This window comes from Dermacentor andersoni, chromosome 10, assembly GCF_023375885.2.
Source record: "Dermacentor andersoni chromosome 10, qqDerAnde1_hic_scaffold, whole genome shotgun sequence".
Taxonomy (NCBI): Eukaryota; Metazoa; Arthropoda; class Arachnida; order Ixodida; family Ixodidae; genus Dermacentor; species Dermacentor andersoni.
This window is the reverse complement of record NC_092823.1, coordinates 74,090,416-74,110,810: the sequence shown is the minus strand read 5'-3', so window position 1 is coordinate 74,110,810 and position 20,395 is coordinate 74,090,416. Positions and strand designations below refer to the sequence as shown.

At 46.9% G+C, this 20,395-nt stretch overlaps 1 protein-coding gene and 1 pseudogene across 1 annotated transcript in view; both read left to right on the top strand.

Annotated features, from left to right (window-relative positions):
• LOC129380685 (ryanodine receptor-like) overlaps positions 1–14,677 on the top strand; it is a 35,336-nt pseudogene extending 20,659 nt beyond the window's left edge.
• The window catches only part of LOC126544074 (ryanodine receptor-like), a 318,567-nt gene that overhangs the window by 54,870 nt on the left and 243,302 nt on the right, over positions 1–20,395 (top strand). The window lies entirely within an intron of this gene.

The window sequence follows — 20,395 nt, the reverse complement described above, 5'->3', positions numbered from 1 at the left end:
AGGCGGCCAGTGGGATCTTTCAAGTTGGCGAGCCAACAAAGCGCATGGTGATCTGTGACCAAGTCGAATGGGCGCCCGTACAGATATGGTCGAAACTTGCCAAGTGCCCATACTAAAGCCAAGCACTCTTTTTCGGTCACGCTGTAATTGGCCTCAGGCTTCGTCAGCGTGCGACTCGCATAGGCGACTACGTATTCGGGGTAGCCCGGCTTTCGTTGGGCGAGGACGGCGCCGAGACCAACCCCGCTGGCATCTGTATGTACTTCAGTGGCAGCTGACTGGTCGAAATGGCGAAGAATAGGTGGGGAGATGAGAAGACGACGCAGCGTCGCAAAGGCGGAATCACATGCAGGGGACCAGCAGGAGAGGGCGGCGTCGCCGCGTAGAAGCTGAGTCAATGGCGCCATGATCGATGCGAAATTTCGAACAAAGCGCCGGAAATATGAGCATAGGCCCACGAAGCTTCGAAGTTCTTTGATGGTCTGAGGCTTCGGAAATTCAGCGACTGCTCGAAGTTTGGCAGGATCGGGTAGAACGCCATCCTTGGACACAACGTGGCCTAAAATGGTAAGCTCTCGCGCGGCGAAGCGGCACTTCTTGAGGTTGAGTTGAAGACCAGCGTTCGTTAGACAGGTCAAAACTTGTCTGAGGCGGAGCAGGTGAGTAGGAAAATCAGGCGAGAAAACCACGACATCGTCGAGGTAACACAAACATATAGACCACTTGAGGCCACGCAGCGTGTTGTCCATGAGTCGTTCAAAGGTGGCAGGGGCGTTACAAAGCCCGAAAGGCATCACCTTAAATTCATATAAGCCGTCAGGTGTAATGAATGCGGTTTTCTGGCGATCGGCAGCAGCCATCGGGACCTGCCAGTACCCTGAACGCAAGTCAAGGGACGAGAAGAATTCTGCTCCCTGAAGACTGTCGAGGGCGTCGTCGATGCGCGGCAAAGGATAGACGTCTTTGCGCGTTACCTTATTTAACCGACGGTAGTCGACGCAAAAGCGAATAGACCCGTCCTTCTTGCGAACGAGAACGACAGGAGATGCCCAGGGACTGTGCGAAGGTTGAATAACATCACGGCGCAGCATATCTTCGACTTGGGTGGTAATGACACGACGCTCTTCGGCAGAAACGCGGTACGGTCGTTGACGTAACGGCTGATGTGAACCGGTGTCAATGTAGTGCTGCACTTCCGACGTGCGGCCCAGGCGAGGTTGTGAAACGTCGAATGAATTTCTAAATTTGTGCAGGAGATCAAGAAGGTCGGCGCGTTCGGCAGGTGTGAGGGTATCGGCGATGGCATTCGAGAACGCATCCCTGGACGTTTCCTCAAGCGCGGACATCGAAGACGGTTGGCCGGAGTCGACATCAAAAGAGTCTCCGGGGACGTCAACCAAAGACGAAGAGTCGAGGAGTTCCACGAAGCCAAGGCATTCGCCAACGAGCAACGTAATAGGCGCACAGAGGGGATTGTAAAAGTATATATTGCTGCAGCCGCCAGCCATGTCAAGCGTCGCGAAGGGTAGTGGGAGAGATTTACGGCTCATGAAGACGTCGGACGGTGTGAAGAGGACCGTTGCATCAGTAATGGCATCGCAAGAGACAGGTACGAGGGCGAAGGAGCCAGGTGGAATATCTGTGTCCTCGCGCACGGTAAGTTTAGAAGGGCGGTCGCAATCTTCGTCCAAGGGTGCGTCACAAGGGGAAAATTCAACTTCGGCGCGTGCGCAGTCGATCACGGCTTTATGGCTGGATAAGAAGTCCCATCCGAGGATGACGTCATGTGAGCAGGTGGGAAGGACAATACACTCGACGATGTAAACAATGCCGTGAATAAGCACACGTACAGTACAGGCTGCGTGCGGAGTGACGTGCTGCGCGCTTGCCGTACGAAGCGACAGTCCAGAAAGCGGCGTGGTCACCTTGCGCAGCGAACGGCACAGTTTGGCGGCTATCACAGAAACGGCTGCGCCGGTATCCACAAGAGCGAATGCAGGAACACCTTCTACACAAATTTCGACCACGTTAGCAGGAGAGGCGCGAGGACTTAGACAGTTCGAATGGGGCGCAGTTCTTGCCTCTTGAACTGCGACGTTCAGTTTTCCTGGTCAGGTGGTGCGGGTCGCCGACGCATTGGGGAGAGCGAGCGTCGGCGAGGGGATGGCGAGCGACGTGAAGGAAATTCTTGGATGTCAGCACGAGCGTACGGTTGGGGGGAAGGAGCGGCGTATTGGCGATGCGGCTGGCTGCCGTACTGGAAGGGCCGCGAGGCGTCGCCGAACGCTTGAGGGCGACGGCGGCAATATCGGGCGACGTGTCCGGGAGTGCAGCAAGAATAACAGATAGGTCGATTGTCAGGTGTCCTCCAAGGATTGGCTCGCGGTGTGGTCCAAGATGCAGCATGGGTTGCCGGTGGCAGCGGTTGGGACTGGGTCGCGAAAGACGCCTGTGGAGGCCTGCGTACTACCTGCGCGTACGTGAGAGGCGCGGCCACAGGCAGGACTGGCGGCGCATAGGTGAGAGGCGTGGCGACAGGCTGCACTGCCAGCGCAGAGTTGAGATTCGCGGCTGCAGGCGGCTGATGGTGTGCGGAAGGGACAACTTGGGCGACCTCTTCTGAAATGAGGGTGCGGAGCGTGTTTGGAATACGGGAGGTGGGCTCCTGAGTGAAGGGGACTAAAGAAAGTTGGCGGGCAACTTCCTCACGCACGAAGTCCTTGACCCGCAGAAGGAATGAGGATGGGTCGTACATGTTGTCAAGGCTCGCCAACAAGTCGTCGCTTCCCAGAGGACGCCGAGTCGAAGCCCGTTGCTTCCTTAACTCATCGTAACTTTGGCATAGGCTGACAACTTCAGACACAGTGCGCGGATTCCTGGCTAGGAGCATCTGGAATGCGCCGTCATCGATGCCTTTCAGTATATGGCGAATTCGCTCAGCTTCGGGCATTGCGGCGTTGACTCGTTTACAAAGGTCCACGACGTCTTCTATGTAGCTTGTGAACGTTTCTGCCGTCTGCTGTGCTCGGGCGCGCAAGCGTTGTTCGGCGCGCAGCTTGCGAACAGCGGGTCGGCCGAACACTTCCGTAAAGGTTGTCTTGAAGAGTGACCATGTGGGTACGTCACTTTCGTGGTTGTGAAACCACAGTTGGGCAACACCAGCCAGATAAAAGATGACGTGCGTTAACTTGGCTGGATCATCCCACTTGTTGTGTGCGCTCACCCGTTCATATGACGCAAACCAGTCTTCTACGTCTTCGTCGTCTGCACCGCTGAAGATCTTGGGGTCCCGTTGTCGTGGAACGCCGGTGCAGGTGACGGACTGTGGCGTCGGTGCCGTTTGGGATGAGCTGTCGGTCATGGCGGGCGGTAGCGTTCTTGATCTTAGCTCCAGGGTTTCAAGCGATGGGGTTTGAGTCCCAGCACCTCCACCAATTGTGAGAAGGTTTATTGGTGGCACCTAATGCGAAGGCACAGCGACCGGGAACGGCGAGGCAGCCCGAAGCACTGTCCAAACGGACGCCAGCAATCAACAGCGCGAGCGGAGACAAGCCGCGTGTTGGCGATGCGGCTGTGCCGCGAGGCGCGTCTTCTTCTTCACACGGGCGACTTTAATGCGACCCACGGAGCCTGGGGCTACGCCCGAGAAACACCCAAATGCAAACACCTTTGGGAAGACTCGCAAGATCAAACGCTTGAACTGATTGCGAATGCCGCCGATCCTACACGCAGAGGGAACAGCGTCAGTGTCGACACGCTACCAGACGTCGCTTTGTTTCGAATGTAACCACAGCGCACTGGCAAAACACGCAAGAAGATTTAGGAAGCGACCACATGCTGATCGAGATGACGATAAGCACGGGCCCGAGCAGTTGTGGTACTAACCCTGTCAGCAAAGGCCGTAAACTCAAACTTGTGTAGTGGGCACGTTCCGCAAGAAACGAGAAGAAGCGGGGCGAGGCGATGAGCCAATTACGGACATAGACGAGTGGACCGAGACGCTCAGAAGGGATGTAGACGCGGCAACGAGCGAAGTTCCGCCCGAGGCGAACCTTGAAATAATTGACAGCAGGCTGCTACACATGTGGAAAGCAAAGCGAGCACTTGTAAAGAAATGGAAATGTCAAAGACATAATAAGGGTTTGTGCAAACACATAGCACAATTACACAGAGATATTGAAGAACACGCACTCCAGGTATCCAGGGCACAGAGGGAAGACACGTGCAACGACCTCGAGAGGCAGAAGGCCGGGGCGAGCGCTTGGCGCCTCTTTCGACACCTATTGGATCCGGAGGAGACTAGGGCCGCTCAAGGCCACAAGACTCCTAGACTAGTAAGAGATAACAAAGGTGATAATTTCTTCGACGCAATACGTGATCGTTACTTTAAGAAGGCCGAAAGCATCCAACATGCCGAATACGATGGCGTCGCAAACGAGAAATTGGACGTGGAATTTAGCGAAGCAGAAATTCGCCTAGTCCTGTTCGAACTAAACACCCGATCGGCGCCCGGCCCGGACCTGGTTATCAACAAGACTCTCCGTAACCTAGACGACGAGTCGATCTCCCGCCTCGCGACCTACGTCAACGAGTGCTGGCGAGGGGGCTCCCTTCCCGAAGCGTGGAAACGGGCCCGTGTTATCATGATTCCAAAACCCGGCAAGCAAGTTACGCTCGATAATCTAAGACTGATTTCGCTTACGTCTTGCGTCGGTAAAGTCATGGAACATACAGTTCTCACCCACGTGACCGACTTTCTCGAAGATCGTGACGCATTCCCGCACACCATGCTAGGATTCCGCCACAACCTATCCTAACAGGAGGTATTGCTTCAGCTTAAACACCAGGTCGTAGACGACACTACCTGCTCCACTAAGGCAATCCTCGGCCTAGATATTAAAAAGGGACACAAAAAAGAGATAACGTTAAACACGAAGCAATCTTAAAATCAATTAGACCATTAGGACTTGGCCAAAGAACGTATAATTACGTTCGAGATTTCCTCGCGTGCAGGCGTGCATGCATTGTCGTTGGCGACGAGGACTCGCCGGAATTTGAGACGAGTCCATCAGGCAGGCCGCAAGGATCCGTCATATCACCATTACTCTTTATTTAGTTCTACTCGGTCTACCCGAGAAATTAACAGAAGTAAAAGGATTGCATCATATTCTATAGGCGGATGACCTCACCCTCTGGGTTCCCGGGGGAGGATGTGACGGTCTCGTCGAGCGAACGCTACAGGCAGGTGTAGATGCGGTCCAGAATTACTTGCGTTGAACGGGCCTCGATGCTCAGCTACCAAGTCCGAACTGTTAATCTACAAACCCACAAGGCGAGGTCGTAAAACCCTGCGTGACGAAGAACGCGAATACTCCAAAATACGTATTATATTGGCAGATGGTACTCCCGTAACGCACGTAGACAAAATTAGAATCCTGGGGTTACACCTGCAGACAAATGGCCATAACGGAGAGACGGTGCGAAGACTTCGTCGTTCGGTAGATGACACGATCCGACTCTTGCGTCGCATCACGAATAGACGCAATGGTATGCGTGAAGACTGCGCGATCTGTCTCGTGCAGGCGTACGTGATAAGCCACATAACGTATGTTGCCCCCTACCTTAAGTGGATAGGGTGCGAAAAAAACAAGGTCGAATGCGTGATACGAAAGGCTTTTAAGAGGGCGGTCGGCGTTCCACTCAACGTGAGCACCGACAAGTTTCTGGAGCTCGGGCTTCAAAACTCACTTTCACGAGTTAATCGAGGCGCACGACATTGCGCAGTACGAACGATTATCTAATTCAAAGACAGGTCGATGCCTCCTCGAGGCACGCGACATCGCGTACCACACTCAGCAAGGAGAAAAGATGACGGTTCAGGCTTCGGTCCGCGACCGCCTGATTATCCCGTCGCTTCCCAAAAACTTGCACCCGACGCACCACGCCGCGAGACGCAACAAACGAGCAAGAGACCTTCAGAATAAGTTTGGCAACAGCAGCGAGGCGGTGTACGTAGACGCTGTGCGATATGAAGGATAGAGAAGCGCAACGCGATCGCGGTTGTAGACCGCACGGGTAACTGCCTCGCGAGCGCTACAGTGACCACGGGACACACGGAGGCGGCCGAAGAAGCCGCAATAGCCCTAGCACTGGCCACTGTGCCTAGCGCTGCGATCGTGATCAGCGACTCGCAGGCGGCAATCCGCGGCTTCGCGCGTGGTCGCGTCTCGCGGGAAGCGGTCCGCGTACTCCAAATTTGTGATGACGGCGACTCGTCATCGCCTTCGCAACCCCAAAATTCTACAGTCTTCCTCCTCTGGACCCCGGCACACACCGATGTCCCTCTCGCGGGAAACGAGGCGGCCCACGACACGGCTCGAGGTCTCACACGCCGGGTCACCACAGATCATGTGGCCGCCGCCCCCGCCCGCGAGAGCGGGGCATTCAATCTTCCTGATCGGGGCACTACAACAGAAATGCGGCAACAAGAATGACAATGGACGTGGGGCGATCGCCTGACCACGTTCATAGACCTATCCCAACACTACAGACTCCAAAGACGCACATTCCCGCCACCACACGACAAGTTAAACAGGAATGAGGCTGTGACTTTGCGCGTCCTACATCACTTCTACCCAGGTTTATATTCAACAGATGCCTGTAAAGCTTGCGGACAGCGAGCAACGCTGCGACACATGCTCTGGGAATGTGCCGGCAACCACGGTAATGGGACCACATCCGTTCACGACGCGTCCGTAATTGCGGCCGTTACCACGGTACGAGAAGCCTCGAGCTCGCTTCTCCCCGACGCCGCACCAGCTGCGGGGGCCACCGGGGACCTTCTGCATCGGCGTCGCCGCCGCTGGGAGGCGGCTCTCAAAAGTTCAGAGTTGGCAGACCAGCTCTGGGCCGTCCGGCAAGCCAAAGATGCCGGCCGAGTCCAAGGACTTCGAGCCACCACCTGAGGCCACCACAACGAAACTGCCGGCCATTCATTAATAAAGTTTCTTCTCTCCCTCTCTCTCTCTCTGGTTATATTAGATATCAACCCAAGCTCGCAGCCAGTGCCCGCGCATTTCTATGTGCCGAAATATTCATTATTTTGATCCTAAACATGGCTTTTGCCAGATAATTTTAACTTCACTAGTCGGAACACATGTGGCTCACCCCTATGGTGATCCCAATAGCGACCCCTTTGGTGGCAACATCTGTCTCTGCGGAGCTCAGGTTCAGTGAATGCATTGAACATCATCTACTTTTAGAAACGCCTATTTCTGGTCCACCCTAGGACCGTTTCCAAGAACATAGCTCACAATGTCTGATTAGGGTATTTAGTCGATTCTAATATGTGCCTTATTTTTCCATTAAAATTGTTGAGATTATTTCCTGCACGGTGCAATTGCACATGATACCAAAACCTCATTAAAGCTTTGTATACTTTATTGCATAACATGTTCGTATTGCGGCAAAGGTGACTTCAAACAAGTTTGCGGCGAAGTTGACTTTAGAAAACTAGTCCCCTGCTGATTTTTTTTGCTAAAGAATCGACTGCACGGTAGATTTCAAGTTTGTTTAGGAGCCCTATGTCATTTATACATTGGCTTTCTACATTAGACGAATAAGTAAGTGGACGTGCATTTGATACAGGGGTGTCTTGAAGTCCGAAAAATACTGCGAAAAAAATCAGCAGTGTGGTTTGGTGTTTTTTCTGCAGTTGTTTGATTCGACCCGCCGGATAATTCGATCCATTGTGTTGGTCCCGTCAGGACCAAATCAATGGAAGTGTACTGTATACAAAGGCAGCTAGAAATTAGTGCAACGCTGAATTGCAAAAATAAACAGAATAAGCAATTTACTCATTTTAGGAATGTCAGCAATGTCATTGATTATATCATTGATGTGTAGTCATTGATAATTTAATTGATGCGATCTTTATTTCTTCTTATTTCAAGCATCACAAACGTGGACTGGAAATACCAGATTTGGAAGTCTGGAGTCACGATCACTGATAATGTGAGTAAGGCAAAGGTGCCTCATTCCCTTTCACCTGTGTTGGACGCAAAAGAATGTTCCAAGTCACTGTTGTACACTGTGCTTAAAGCACCTTAATCAAGCGAATAGCTTTTTCTGGCTTTTTTGCCCATTTTCATGGTCGGGGTCAGACATATCTGATGCGAATGGCATGTGCTCTCGTGCATTCGAGTTTCTCGGTTTCGGAGCTTGTTGATCGCCGAATGCCATCTAGCCCTTTGAGATGCGTGTGCTTTGGGGTGTTTGAAGGTTTAGAGACAGTTGTCCATGGTGGTGCTGTATTGTGTTTCTCTGCAGCTTCGACACATTTGTTGATCTCGTCAGTAAGCCTGTGCCCTGCAGGGCGCATTTGTCGCTGAAGATCACTGCTTGTCTCTTGGGGAGTTGCACCTCTTCGTCTTGCCAGCTCTGGGGAGCCTCGTTTGGACCGACACCCACAGCGTGCGGGATTTGAATAATTCTAAAGCCAAAAGGTTGCAGGAGGAGGAGGAACGCTATTTTTGTATTCTGCTAATTGCATAATCAGTAACGGTAAATAACCAGCTTTGCAAACATTAGCTTTAGGAAACGAACTTCCAATAAGTTGAAGAGTGTTCTAGGAAACATCTCATTCAGCGACTCCTAACTTCCAACTTGTTATGTAATCGTTTTATTGCATCTCTTCTGTGTCAGTTGTTGAGAGTTGCCTCCGCGAAATGTTATTCATCAGTAATTGGAATGGCCGACAGTCCTGCATGTGGTGCCTGGGGCTGCGAGGAGAACATTGACCATCTATGCTGCCACTGTCCACAATTTGAAGCACCAAGACAATCTGTGTCCAATGCACTCAGGAAGCTATATGATCGTCTTCTGAGTGAACAGACAATACCAGAACTGTCCCCACCAATGAGTGGCTCAGAAGAAAGTGAAGGCACTTTTGTGCTTTCCGAGAATATCTGACTTGTGCGAGCACCTTTCACCCTGTAGTGCTGTCCGTGCACGTCACTCTACCCCCCTCTCTTTCTGTCTTCTTTCTATTCCCCTTCTCCTTTTCCCCAGCGTATGGTAGCCAACCAAATTTCTGAGTGTTTAAGATCCCTGCCTTCCTTTTATCTCTCTCTCTTATTGCAATTAGCATCATTTGAGAACTTCATACACGTCCTGGCTTCTTTGTTTGTATGTAACCTTTTTGACGCCAGCTTGGGTGACTGAGCATACACAAAGGTACATCTTGTGCTCTTTAGTGCCAAAAAATCCTTTAAAATTTATCCTGTGTTTGGTGGAATCAAACCTGCGTCACCTATAATCAGGCAATCTTGGTGGTGGTTATATCCACACGAGTTCCGCACGTGGATTTTGCAGTGGCACGGTTAGATGGCGTAGCATGTCCAGATGGAAGCGCGAGAGAGGACCCCGACTGAAGTATACGCTTCATACATGACGCATTTCGGTGGTGGAAATACGGCCTTTGTGGAGTAAACGAGCGGAGTAAAATGCGCAGGTGCACAGCCATTATCATGCCATTATTGTCAAGCTCTTGTCAGTCATTCCGTTGTTGTCATGCTGCCATCTTCATCACGCTGGTGTGAGTTTGTCATTGCCATCTTGGTGAGGCTGCCATTGTCGTCACATCATCATCTTCATTGTCATCATTGCATGGTTGTCCCACCATCATGTCATCTACGAAAGATGTTGGCGATAGCAATCTGTGCTGCCATCATCCAACACCGTTATTGATGGGCCTGTGAGATAGGCAGCAATAGTGATGTCTGTGGCCTCAGCATTTTGTGTGCTGATTTCCATCTTGCAGCTGGCCTTCTTCCCTTCCTATCTTGTTAAGTCCCTTTTCCCCCGTGCAGGACAGAATAGTGAACTTTTCTTTTGGTTACCCCCTCCACCTTTCTTTTGTTACTCTTTCTCTCGCACTCTGGGTGTTTTCTTTAGGAGAAGACCTAACTGTACATTGAAAAACTGAGTGCTCTTGACAAAGCACATGATATCCATATGTGGCAGAATTTGTTACAGGCAACCCTTTCAACGCCTGAAAATGCTGCTGGGATTCTGCACATTTCTTTCGCATATTGCATCCCCACTTATGGCATGTGGCTGCTTTCCCTTTGTGCGCAGTCATTCCCGCACAACCTGTGGTACTTCACGTTCTCGGTGATGGGAGACCTGAACTACTTCTTCTTTGCGGGCCACCTGCTCGACGTGGCTGTCGGCTTCAAGACACTGCGCACCATCCTGCAGTCAGTCACACACAATGGCAAACAGGTGTGCAGTGTGATCACCATATCTTTGCCTACATGCCTGCACCGAAAATGCTCAAGAAATATAAGTAAAAGGTTTCTACATATTACTAAGCAACAAACTCATGAGGGATTGGAATACCGAAGAACCAGCTATCTGAACAACAACAGTTATAAATACCTACGGAGAAAGCAAGGTAAATCTTAAAATGAAGAGAAAAATGAAAAAAATAGAGAGCATAAAAAGAGAAAATAAAATAACGAAGTCAGAAAGATGGGATTTACAAGACTATCAATTCACAAAATGTATGTTCTTCAGCATTTTATGCAATAAAATTATTATAGAAACAAAACCGGCATCCACGGCATAAAAGTTTATTTGCGAGGCACAAGTGTATTTAGGGAACATTGCCGTGTGACTTCGCAGCAATGTGCTCCAGCTTGCCATGAAGCCATGCCTGATTTTGTGGCTTCACTGCAAATAGATACATGTTACATTAAACTGCATTGTTGTTTAAATGAAAAGCAGCGGTTTAAATGACACCTAAAAAACACCGTTTTCGAAAACATAAGGTACATCGCTCCTAGGCTGGCTTAGATTTGAGGATATCATTAATGGTGGTCAGAATTCTAAAATGTTAGGCTAATAATGTCAACATCAAAGAACGGAAGGGTAGCACTGTAGCCATTACTATCCACTACCGGAGATTCAATGAAACGATACACCATTTTGACTGCAGTATTATCTCGGTAGGCTTACACATGAAAAATGTTATTTTTTTCTCACCTTACGAAATTGATGTGGCAGCTCACAAATTAGGCTAATGTAGATCCGAGTAAATATGGTATACACAAAACTACAGTACTATAATGTGACTGCATAGAGACTAATCATTGGGGATTGTGATGAACTTGCAGGATGAGTGGTGCATATTATGCTGCAGCTGGTGCTGACAGTGATGCTGCTGACCATCATAGTGTACATCTACATGGTGATAGCGTTCAGCTTTTTCCCCAAGTTCTACGTCCAAGAAGAGGACGACCAGGTTGGCCACAAGTGTCACAGTATGCTCACGGTGGGTGCCAACTCTTTCGTGGCTTTTGTGTTCATGCAGTCGGGTTCCGTCACATCACGTCCGCCATAATTTTGTGCTTATTAGGCCATATTGAGAAGTAACCAGAATGATATACATGATGATTTGTTGTTCTTTGAAGGCAATGGTACTAAATACTAACATAGATCCTTACGCACCAGTGTGACAAGTGCGGAAACCATATGAGCGAGTGATTGGTCATTTATTGCCCCACATTTAGTACAATAGGTGGATGAGCCTCATTCATATATTTCGTATGTCCCCCTCCCCCCGCATACAAGTGTACAAGAAAATGTGTTTCTCTATTATTATTATTTAACGTAAGCTGAGGCAGATGAGTGCATAGACGTGGATGTAAGGATGCTGTTTGGCTGTTGCACCACACAAATCCCTTTGTGCAGTCAATAAAAAGCAACATTTTTGCCCTATACAGAGGAGGATGTTATTTACTACTAATGAACAGAAATGATGCAAACAGAAAGATAAATTATGCACAAAATTAACCTATTTCCCCAAGAAGTCATGGATAGCACTGGAAATGAAGGACCTTTTGCAAGCAAGTCAATATGGCCTAATTATTTTCTAAAATACTGGATGTTTCAAGCGCACCTGTGAGTGCGTTTCCATGAAACGCATCGCCTCCCTATTTTCGTAAATCGGAAGATGGTGTTTGTCAGCATTTTCTCGCAATTTGAAAGCTGAGAGTCATTATAAAATGGTGTCACTTGAATGTGCTGAGACTTCTGCAAACAGATAAATCCAGAAACATAGCAACGGAAAAGGCAGTGAAAGAAAACAAATTTTCCTGCATGCGGTGTGCTCTTTGTAGTCAATCATCAAAGTTGCCAACAGGCGCATTAACTGAGTGGCTATGGCTTTGCGCTGTGGAGCACAAAGTCAGGTGCTCGATTCGTTGCCAAAGTAGTTGTGTTTTGATGGAGGCAAAATGCAAAAGTACCCATGCATATAAATTTAGGATCACGTTAAAGAACCTCAGGTGGTCTAAATAATTTCATAGTTTTCTACACATCTCTCATAACCCCAGTGCCGCTATACGACGTTAACCTCCACATATCTATCGATGATTACAAGGTGCCAAACAATTAACATGTGCATGTAATAATATTCGGAGCAAGAAATGACGAATTCATCTCGTAGCTGTGCTGCTTAGCACATTCATTTGGACTTTGCCATTTAAGAAACATTCCAAGTGTTTATGTGGGAGAAAAACATTTCAATTAATTTTCGAAATTCCCTTGAATAACTATTAGAGGAAAAAAAGTCCGTCCTGCAAAAAAAAATCGCTTGCCACTCTGCCTAACTGTTAACTGTTAGTCGCAAATGACCTGCAGTACTTGTAGAAAGAAAGGCTGTTACTGTGGGAATTGTCCTCCGAGATGAATTTGCCGGACGTGATGGTCGTGAGCTATCCTCTCTGCACTTCTGCATGCAACTGAATTTCCTCTCCGACAAATATGAGATAAATTACCCTGCAGTATGGCAGTGCGATGCACCATCTGGACAATTCATGCAAGTGGTTTGTTGGGCCTGACTTCATGTTCTATCCTTTTTCAGTGCTTCGTGTTCCACCTCTACAAAGGTGTGAGAGCAGGTGGCGGAATCGGTATGTGTAGCAGCACCTTTGTGTTACGTAATGTGCCGAAGTCGCAGATTGAAAACTAACCACTTTTGAGGGCACCTGGCACCAGATTAGATCTAAAAAGCTGACTGAGAAAAATCAGTTTTTGTCTCTTGCAGTGCCAAGCTTCCCTTATCAGTTTTGATCCCTTCGTTCTTTTACCTCTACACTCATCTAAACACTATGCATGCTTGCTCATCATTTGATACCAAACCAAGCCACGTTTGTGGCCTTAGTGTACGAATTAAGATTGCTCGCCAACCTAAGCCTGTAGTGCTTGTCCATCAGCCAGGCAGCAGATGAAGCATAGTTCCAACACTCAAATAAAATAATTCATAAATAACAATATTTTTTTAGGACAACCATACACGGCCCTTGATGTGAGGTATGGGGCCTTATTTGGTCAAATCTCTTTATCTTCCCTTCTCTTCATGTTAACCAGTCAGAAGTCAAATTGTAATTAAAGCCTGTGAGTTAAGATGGCCTAAGACAATAAGATGGTCCAATTAAAGCACTCTGCGGTGGCGACACTTCCAAATAAATAATTTATTGATCAGTCAAATTTAGTGCACTGTCATCCCATTGTTCTCTGATAGGCATTCACATTGATATGGCTTCCTTTTATGTCATTTGAGGCCTGTGAGGTATTGATGGTGAAAGGCAATCTGCTCTGAAGGTTTGCATGCTGATGATTTACCTCCTTTCAGGTGATGAAATCGAGCCTCCGGACGGTGACAAATACGTAGTGTACCGCATCATCTTCGACATCACTTTCTTCTTCTTTGTCATTGTCATCCTGCTGGCCATCATTCAGGGTGAGCTCATCCCAAATCTCTATCCTGACTCAGTCACTGATGCCTGGATTTGCATGACCGACCCTCTTCCATTATTTCTCATTTAATGCAACCTCAGCCCCTGACAAACTAATTCAACACTCACTGTGAGTTTAAATTTAGAGAATGGTAATATTATCATCATTGGCAGTTTGTGTACGTGATAGCAGTGCTAGGTGAATAGTCCTAAAGAGGAATCATTGAAGCATTTCTTCTGCCAAAACCTTTTATATTTCTTAGCAGATGATTCTTTCCATCTTTGTAGTAGGGAACGTTAGAAGCTTAAGAGCACATTATCTACCGAAGCACCTGAAAGAGCTACGATTATACATATACATATGCATTGTTCAACCTCTCCAAAGATGTATGTATACGCATCTAAAACACTTCTTTTTATTTAAACACTGATTGATTCAAGCCATTATTTCACGTTCTATCAGAGTTGGAAATAAATGGAGTACAATAAGGAAAATAAATACGTGCGTACTACCTGAAAATCTTCAGTGCATTTTGGACACTGAATGTCTGTTACACTGCGAGAGACTGCGTGTACTTGTTCAGTCTATCTGAGTGTGCTCAAAGTTTGCTCTTGCTTAATGCACGCTTGGTCCACTTGCTTGAAGCATTCTCTAATCTACTACAATCACTTTTGCAGGTCTCATTATTGACGCCTTTGGAGAGCTGAGAGACCAGCTGCAGAGTGTGGTTGATATGGAGGTCAATCATTCATCTCCCTTGCAGCACTTACGTCGTTATGAAGCATTTATTTTATTATAAAAATATTTGTGTTACTTTCATGTCAAGTACATATGCTGCAAAATTTAAGAGTGTATTTAAGTGGACTACAGTGGTTAAGACATAAAAATTGCAGTGTATGTGGGCTGGAACATGCATGCATATATTATATAAAATGTAGTCAGCATTCAAAAAATAAAATAAAGACATATTTGTGGAAGCTGGTTTGCAGTGTAATTCCACCGAAGCAAGAAAGCTGTAATCTAGAAGGCAATGAACCCGTGGTGAGATGATGTAGCATATTTGTGCATATAATTTTACTAAACATCGGATAGCTTAATGAATTATTTTTCGCTTCAAGCAAAATGTAGTCCGGTGATGTGTAGTGGTCTGGCTGGGAAAACAGGACAAGCTAACTGTTCAATCTTGGGCATCATGCGCTTTCATATGAGCTGCATGGACGTGAGTGACAGGTACAATAACGTATGGAGCGGGTCGTTATTGTGAGGAAGAGCAATCCTTGCCTACTGTCAATAACAGATGACAAAGCACGCCACCTATCTGTTTTTATCATGTAAAGAAAGCACAAGTGTGGATAACTCGTGCCCATAGATAATGCTGATGTCGATCCGTGGTTCCACGCAGAACTTCGGCCCAACTTGAGTACCTGTTGACGCCGTTCTTCCACCGTTGCATCCCTAGTAATAGAAGGCGTCCCTCTGGCACTTCCCTTGTCTTCTTCTTCACTAATTTTCGACGAACAACGTTCCATATAGCCTCAGTCACAATATTTGCCTGTCTGCACCAGTCCCGAAAAGCCTTCACGTTAGTGCTTATTATCGCGGTCTGTGAGTGCAGAGCATGGGTGCAGAGCTGGTTCCTGAAACTTGGGGAATGCCCTGATGAGGTGTTGTTGGTGACCGGATGGTTGCCCCCGTCTGCAGGACACGGGAGAAGAATGATCAAGATCTTGCGAGCAGAGAGCCGGAGACAGGTTAGACATTTCAAAGAATGTCTAAAGGTGGCCTGTTCGTCTGCTTCCAACGGTCTTTTCAATGTGAAGGCTTTTTGGGACTGGTGCAGGCAAGCAAACATTGTGACTGAGGCTATATGGAACGATGTTCGTCTAAAATTGCCGAAGAAGAAGAAAAAGAAAGTGCCAGAGGGACGCCTTTTATTACTAGGGGCTGCAACGGTGAAAGAACGGCATCAACAGGTACTCAAGTTGGAGCCGAAATTCTGCGGGGAACCAAGGATCAACATAGTCGACAGGTTAGCACTTACAAGGGACGTTGCCAGGAGTGTACCCGAGAGAGAAAGGGCGATGTGTGGTGGAATTTGTGGAGGTGATGGCCAAAGCTTCGGTTAGCGATAGATTCAGGCCTATTGTTGATAGGACTGATAAATATTTGGTTGACAACGATCTTCGTGTGGTTCAGGCAGACAAGAAAGGCTTTATGGTTGTTGTACCGAATGATGCTTATTTAGAAAAAGCTTTCCTAGCTGTGAATAAGTGCTTTAGCAAATGTGATGTAAATGTAGAAAGCGTAAAAAAGAACGCGGTGGAGCTATTGAAAACATGTGACCTGAAAAGCTTGCGTCAAATGTAAAAAACTCACAAGGAATGAAATTGGAGGTATTTTTTTACGGCAAAAGCGCACAAGCAAGGAATTCCGTCTAGGCTAATTGTGTCCGAGCGAGGGTGTTGGCAGGTTCTGGTAGCGGGGTTCCTGCAGAAAAAGTTGAATTGCTTAGAAGTACAGGATCCGTACTTGTTGAAAAACTCTGAAGGCCTAGTGAGTTTTCTAGCAACGGATAGTACAAGCCGAGGCTGGGGATTCAGCACAGATGTTCAAGATCTCCACTATTCTTTACCGCATGGGCCCCTAATGTGCAGTGTAAAAGACTGCATAACAAACGAGAATGACGAGGCGTCATTCCGCAACACGTGCGGGATGGCTATTGAATCCTTTCTTGAAATTCTTCATTTTTACTTACCGAATACACATGTAGGATTGTGTGGTGAAACATATCTACAGGCAAGGGGTGTGTGCATCGAGTCAAAGGTAGCTCCCATCCTTAGTAGCATTTTTTGGGGGGAAGCATAGACAGAGAATTGGCAAAAGATTTGGAAGGTGTAGTATACAATATATACAGATATGTCGATGAGTACTTGATTTTAGACTGCCACGTTGACCAGGGTGCATTCAGGAATAGGGTAGTAGAAGCCTTTAATTCTCTGGGCAAGGGCTTAACGTTTACTTCAGAAGTACCGGTAGATAATAAGCTACAGTTTCTTGATGTCAAGTTAGAATTTCACCCGGAACATGTGTGTTGGTCATTCTCGCCCCGAGCCGGAAAACCGCTAATGAACTATGCCTCAAACCATTCCAGGCTTGTGAAGAATGGGATAGTCATTTCATGTTTCCGGTCCGCGTGGATGAAGTCATGTTACCGCACTATAAACTTTGCATTTCTTGAGCAAGTTGATAGGTTGAGAAAGTTGGGTACCCACTCGCTGTGATGCTGGCGTCATGCTATAGACTAATGAAAAAACTTAAACAGGAAAAAGAACAATGCACAAAGAACCAAAGGCAGAAGAATTTGGCGTCCAAGGTTACAGTGATTGCGCATGTTCACGGCCTTTGACATAGATTTAAAAGGCTGGCTGGGTGTTACGAAGTAAAAATGGTGTTTTCGGCAAAAAACAAGATAAGTAGTGCGTGTACTAAGGTTAAAAATAAGTTAGAAAGAAAGGATGACGCAAATAATGAATGTAGCGTTAGACATCCGCTTAAGAACCAATTTGTTGATTGCGGGAAAAACGTTGTTTATCAGATTTCTACGACGTGTGGTCAGGTATACTTAGGGCAGACTTCGAGGTGCATCAAGACGAGACTAAGGGAACACTTATCCACTCTGAAAGGTCGGCCTGGTACGCATTTGGCTATGCATTGTCAAGAACAGGATTCCCAACGTGTCTTAGTAGCAGCGTAAATTTGTATAAGCATAAGAATCAAACCGCGAGAGAAATTGTGGAAGCGCACTGGATTGAAAAACAAACGAAAACATGCCTCAGCCATCCTTCTGTTTCATTGCTGGAGAATGAAAATTCGCTGTTGTCATCACATCTATAGCGTATTTTTATCGTAAGTGCTTGTTACATGCGCCTTGATGTTTTTATGTTGACCGGGTGGCTTTCGACCACGGTATCTTATCTCAAGTTATATGCCCTATAGGCGTTCTCTGTTTGACTAGATCCCGCAGATCTGTGGGTATTTAAGGAGGACGTTCTTTGAAAATAAAACCAGTTGTTAGAAGCGCTTGTCCTTGTGTTACCCTTTTTTGGGCCTGTCTGTTTGCGCACAAAACGTTTTTAAATAATGAATACAGGCTATGTTAATATTTGCTAGGGTGCCTTAAGGGGCCTCTCACCAGGTCTGGCCATATTTAGCTGACAAGTGCAGAGCATACATTGCGCGATTACGACAGTGTCTACAAAGTATTGCGTCGCTATGCACCGCGTAAAGATCTGAAATTTGAAATGGAACGCCGCTTTCTCTTCTCCTCGTGGCCGCCGCACTCCAAACCAGAGGATGACCTACACGTGCTAGTGCGTTTGCAGTGTGACGTCGCTCGTGGTGACACGTGACTTCGAGAATTACTCAAGGCAACATCTGTTATATGTGTAATACGTTGCATGAATAGACAAATTAAAATTACAAGAAGTAATAAAACACACAAACCGAATGTCTGCATGCTTTTGTTTTACTTCGCACCGCAGCAAGGGAGCTGTACTTCCGTTTCATCTGCTTGTTGCCACATCGTGTAGTCGCATGCGCAGACACCGAAACTATGTCATTTTCTACAGTGTTCCAGCGTACAATCATGCTCTCTGATCCGTTTGTGTCTGCCTAAATATTCATGTAGCACTGACTTGTACCACTAGCCAGTTGTCCTCAGGCACATCGTGCAAGATCGTGCGCTGCACGAAACGAGACAATCACAACAGCTCACGCGTGACGCCGCCAGCGGAAGTACGCTGTGCCGCAAAGAAAGAGGAGAAAAAAATGAAGGCGGGGCTCGCGACGTATGCGTCACACGATCCACGAGGTCTGGTACGGGAGAAAGCAGGGAAGGGATTTCGCTTGTGGAGAATAGAAGGGACGAGTGGAGAGAGTGTCTCTCTAGGCAGGGCAGTTCACCTCATGAAATCATGGGCTGGTGGCACTGAAATATTTCTATCTTGGCTATTCATGAGCCGATTTGAAACTTTTTTGCGGTAAAACGCTCTCAAGAGGACACATACCTAACAATTTCCAGTGTATAACGAAAATTTCCTATGGAACTTGGTGACGGTCCCCTTAAACACACAATGAATCATTACTACAGTTTCTTTTTCATTTACTGTATAAACTGCAGCAATCTCGCGCAACTTGTCCTAGGTTAGCATGGTGCTTTAGCATAAAATGAGGGCTGTTGTAATGTCTCTCGTGTTCAATGTGAGCCCCTTTGTTTTTGTTCTATGTGGGTAGCGTGATTGTGATGTTAAAATTATATATGCATTGTTAGGCAATAACCAGGTTGTGCCAGCTGAGATAGAACTAAACTACAGTTTATTATTCTCCATTTGGGGTTCATACCATTCACTTGCAACTCAGTACATGAGCACTTTTGCTTCTACCTCCATCGAAACTCATCCTTCAAAGCTTATAATTGGGCACCGTACCTTGTGCTTTAGCAGCAACTCATGGCAACTTAGTCACCGCGGGATGCAACGGTGGAAGAACGGCGTCAACAGGTACTCAAGTTGGGCCGAAGTTCTGCGTGGAACCAAGGATCGACATCAGCGTTATCTATGGGCACGAGTTATCCCCACTTGTGCTTTGTTTACATGATAAAAACAGATAGATGGCGTGCTTTGTCATCTGTTATTGACAGTAGGCAAGGATTACTCTTCCTCACATAACGACCCGCTCCATACGTTATTGTACCTGTCACTCACGTCCATGCAGCTCATATGAAAGCGCATGATGCCCAAGGTTGAACAGTAAGCTTGTCCTGTTCTCCCAGCCAGACCACTACACATCACCGGACTACATTTTGCTTGAAGCGAAAAATAATTCAATAAGCTATTCGATGTTTAGTAAAATTATATGCACAAATATGCTACATCATCTCACCACGGGTTCATTGCCTTCTAGATTACAGCTTTCTTGCTTCGGTGGAATTACACTGCAAACCAGCTTCCACAAATATGTCTTTATTTTATTTTTTGAATGCTGACTACATTTTATATAATATATGCCTGCATGTTCCAGCACACATACACTGCAATTTTTATGTCTTAACCACTGCAGTCCACTTAAATACACTCTTAAATTTTGCAGCATATGTACATGACATGAAAGTAACACAAATATTTTATAATAAAATAAATGCTTCATAACGACGTAAGTGCTGCAAGGGAGATGAATGATTGACCTCCATATCAACCACACTCTGCAGCTGGTCTCTCAGCTCTCCAAATGCGTCAATAATGAGACCTGCAAAAGTGATTGCAGTAGATTAGAGAATGCTTCAAGCAAGTGGACCAAGCGTGCATTAAGCAAGAGCAAGCTTTGAGCACACTCAGATAGACTGAACAAGTACACGCAGTCTCTCGCAGTGTAACAGACATTCAGTGTCCAAAATGCACTGAAGATTTTCAGGTAGTACGCACGTATTTATTTTCCTTATTGTACTCCATTTATTTCCAACTCTGATAGAACATGAAATAATGGCTTGAATCAATCAGTGTTTAAATAAAAAGAAGTGTTTTAGATGCGTATACAT